The 3756-nt window shown below is 51.6% G+C and overlaps 1 non-coding gene across 1 annotated transcript; it reads right to left on the bottom strand.

Moving 5' to 3' along the window:
• Positions 1-3460: 3460 nt before the first annotated feature.
• Positions 3461-3533, bottom strand: TRNAF-GAA. Its single transcript has one exon. It is a non-coding gene; the product is annotated as a tRNA-Phe (tRNA).
• Positions 3534-3756: the final 223 nt, after the last annotated feature.

Here is a 3756-nt window from a genome sequence, read left to right on the forward strand (position 1 = left end):
TCACGGGAGGTGCCTCCCTTCGGTGCATGAAGACTCTGTTGTCGTTTGCGCTGCGAGCTAACAGCACCGCCCAGAAGGAGCTCCCGGATTCGTCCTTTGTGTGTGACTAATCCAATTCCGGCCCACGGACCCCGCGGGGACGGGAGGTAAAAAGGAGAGCGTGCGGGGACGGTGTCAGGTCGTTCTTTGGCAGCTGAATGCAGATTTCTTAAATATAACAAAATAAAACGCGCCCCCTTTTATTTAGAGACTCCTTGGCAAACATGAATCTTCAGTTCTGCAAAAACCTGAAGAGGGGAGGGGAAGCCATTGCTTCACTGCACACACACACACACACACACCACCCCCACCCCCACCCCCCACCCGGCCCACGCATGTCTTTGCCCTAAAAGCAAAAAACACAGGCTCGGAGACCACAATTCCGTGTTAAAGGTGGCAGGTGTCCCTTCTTCCGAGAAGCACCACTTCGCAGTCCCTTGTCCTCAGGTGCCCACCTCAAAAGAAGCACAAAGCGGAGGAGCTTAAAGAGGCGACCAGGGCTCGGGGGAGAAGCGCTAGCAGCCACCCTGGGCCTGGGCGCAGAGAGCGCGCCCCCGCCCCCTGCCCCGCCCCGCCCCCTCAGGCTCGGCCTCTGCGCACGCGCGCTCCGCCCTGCGGGGGCAAACCCGTCTCTTCACCAGGACAGGCTACTATTTGCACATTACAGATGCCCTGCTGCCTTTCGGTCCTCTGGGTCTTTACACACGTTCCCTCCAACTGGCATGCTACCTTCCTTTCACTCCTTCCCCCTCGCCCGTCAGTTTAACTGCCGTCCTCCCTGGGTAGCACCTTCTGGTGACCAGCACCATCCCTAGCTTCTCCTTCCCTGCCCTTGTGGATCTGATGGGGAAAAAAACCAAACCCTGACCTTGAGAGGGAAAAATCATAAGATGGCCCACAGGACTGATAGGGAACTCCAGGCCCCGCCTGAAGACTCTCCTTCTGGGGTCTTCTTCCTGCCCCGCTTGTCTCGCACCATATTGCCACTAATGCGGAAGTAGCAGACTATACATTGTCCCCCCATATGCTTATGCTGGTGGCTCGGATCTTTGGAGAGACCGTCTCCCCTGAGCCCATCGATGTAAATCAACCTCCGATCCTCCAAGCTCTCCGAGTGCCGCTTGGTTCTTCCGTCAGCGATCCAGCCTGGTTCCGTAACAAATCTACTACACCCCAAACCTTTGGGAGCCTCATAACCAGTGCTTTAATAGAGGAATATTCAAGTGCTTTGTCAACACACATGGACAATTAGAACGCGGGCAGAGTAGAACGTGGTAGGGAAAAAAAGACATTAACTGGGTAGGTGGATGCCACCAGGGCAAGAATGGTGATTCAGGCAGACACCCTGTATTCTCTGAGCGTCTTGCTTGGATCCCAAGTACTTCCCGCAGAGATCCTCCTTCTCTCCTCAGGCTGGAAACTGGGGAGGTCCGCAGTGAAAGAGAGAGATTTTAAGAAATTGGCCCACAATTGTGGGGGCTGGCAAGTGCAAGGTGGGTAGGCCGACAGACTGGAAATTCAAGTAAGAGTTGATGTTGTAGTCTTGAGTTTAACTTCAGGAAGGCAGCAAGCTGGAAGCCCACGCAGGTTTTCTATTTACCAGCTTGCAGACGGTGCCTTCTTCATCAGACGACCCCAGTCTTGGTTCTTAAAACCTTCAGATGACCGAACCGAGGCCCAGCCACATTCCAGAGCATCATCTGCTTTACTCAAAGTCTACTGATTTACATGTTAATCACACCTAAACACCTTCACAGCAAGCAACATCAGGACTGGTGTTTGGCTAAATAACCGCGGCCTAGCCAAGGTGACCTATAAAATTCCCTGTCACACATGCCAATGTACATCATGCAAACTCTGAACTACCCAGTTTATTAATACATCATTTTCTTTTCCTTCTTTTTGACCATCATTAGATTTCAAGAGTCCCTCATCAAAATGCATCCTTCCACCCAAGAACCCAAAGATGTGGGGGACAAAGCCCCTCATCAGCTAGCATATTGACACAGATGAACAGAAAGGGGAGGGCATATAAATAGGTTCCAAAGCAGTATTTCTCCATGTTGCCTTTCATCACATCTAGGGTTTTTAGAATATGAGAACTGAATCACCATTCTCTCTCCCCATGTCCCAGCCTGGCACCCAGCCCAAAAGAAGGCATGCCTAAGTGTATTTTGTTCCATTGCACTACCTTGAGTTGAGTGACTCATCATCTGAACAAGTTATAGTAATAATAATAATGACTATCATCATCATCATCATCATCCAGCCCAGAGCCTCCAAATTCCCCCTCTCCTCCACCCCCATCCCAGGCTAGTGTAAACAACTCTGGAAGCCTGGGTCAGGTTGGACGGTTTGATTTCCTGTGTTTCCTGGGAATCCCTGCTATGGCCTCCTCTGATGGTGATGGTCGCAAACCCATTTTGTGCATTTTGAGATTTTGAGAATAAGGAACTACCAGTCTGTTGTGCAAATCCGGATCATCCTGAGTAGTTTCTCAGTATAATTGCGGGGGCGCGGAGGCGGGGGGGGGGGGGGCAGGGGGCGCATCGAGTTCAGAGCGTATGTATGTGCATGTGATGTCCAACAGCAGTTTGTGATTTACCAAATAAAAATTTAGTTACATTTAAGCTTCTGGGAAACGAGTGTGTACTTCGTATGATCCACGCAGTATTTGGAACATGCTTATACTAAAAAAACATCTGTCCTTTCTTTGAATTTCAAATTCAATTGCGTGTCCTGGAATTTGATTTGGTAACCCTGCTGTAGACGTGAACCAGAGAGGGCTGCCCATACCACCGCACCATCACCACCACCACCACCAGCACCCAAAGCTGACCTAGGTGCTTGTTTTTGTTAAACCAGGTGGGCCAAACCGAAATCGAAGGTTTCCTTGGCGGAGAGAGAGCCCGGGATGTCGGCATCCCCATCGAGCCCCGCGCGCCCCGCGCTCCGCGCCCCCGCGCGTGGCAGCTGCGTGGCCGTCAAGCCCCCTGCGGAGCCCGGGCGCGCCAGGGGCTCCGACCCGCGGGGAAAGGTTCTACCTCCAGCAGCTCCCGGAACGTCGCTGGAAACAGGAAAGAAGAGAGAGGGCTAGACTGATCAAGCAAGCGAGAGTTGTGTAGTACGTGCGGAGAGCGTGGTCTCAGCCAGATCCAAGGTTAGGGAAGGGACCCTGACTTTAAACTGAGCAGTTTAAAAGCAACGACATATACTCCTTTTCGGTTTCCCATTTCCTCCCCTCCCTCCTTTCCTCCCCTCCCTCCCAGAGGGGAAAAAAAGGCCAGTCCCTCCGTGCCTACACCCCAAGCTCGTGTGCGTGGAAGATGCCCCCCAGGGTGGCAGCCTGGGATTCCTTCATTAGAAGACGTGCTCTGCTCCCTGGAAAGGAGGTGCCACTGGCAGTGACCTCTAAAACCACTGCCGAAACCCGGGATCGAACCAGGGACCTTTAGATCTTCAGTCTAACGCTCTCCCAGCTGAGCTATTTCGGCAGCTTATAAAAGCTGCTTTCCATATTTCCATAATAAAATAGTATTTGTTCCGTTGTCACAGAAGAGGTCAGAATAGATTCAGCGGGAGGTAAGCATCTAGCAAATATTATAGAGGTGATAAAGCAAAGCCTCCCCGTGTATGAGCTAGAAATGACAAATAATTTTACATTTCTCAGTTGTTTGGACTCAAGAAACGTTATGGAACTGAACAGGACGGCCATGT

This window comes from Panthera tigris, chromosome D1, assembly GCF_018350195.1.
Source record: "Panthera tigris isolate Pti1 chromosome D1, P.tigris_Pti1_mat1.1, whole genome shotgun sequence".
NCBI classification, from domain to species: Eukaryota; Metazoa; Chordata; class Mammalia; order Carnivora; family Felidae; genus Panthera; species Panthera tigris.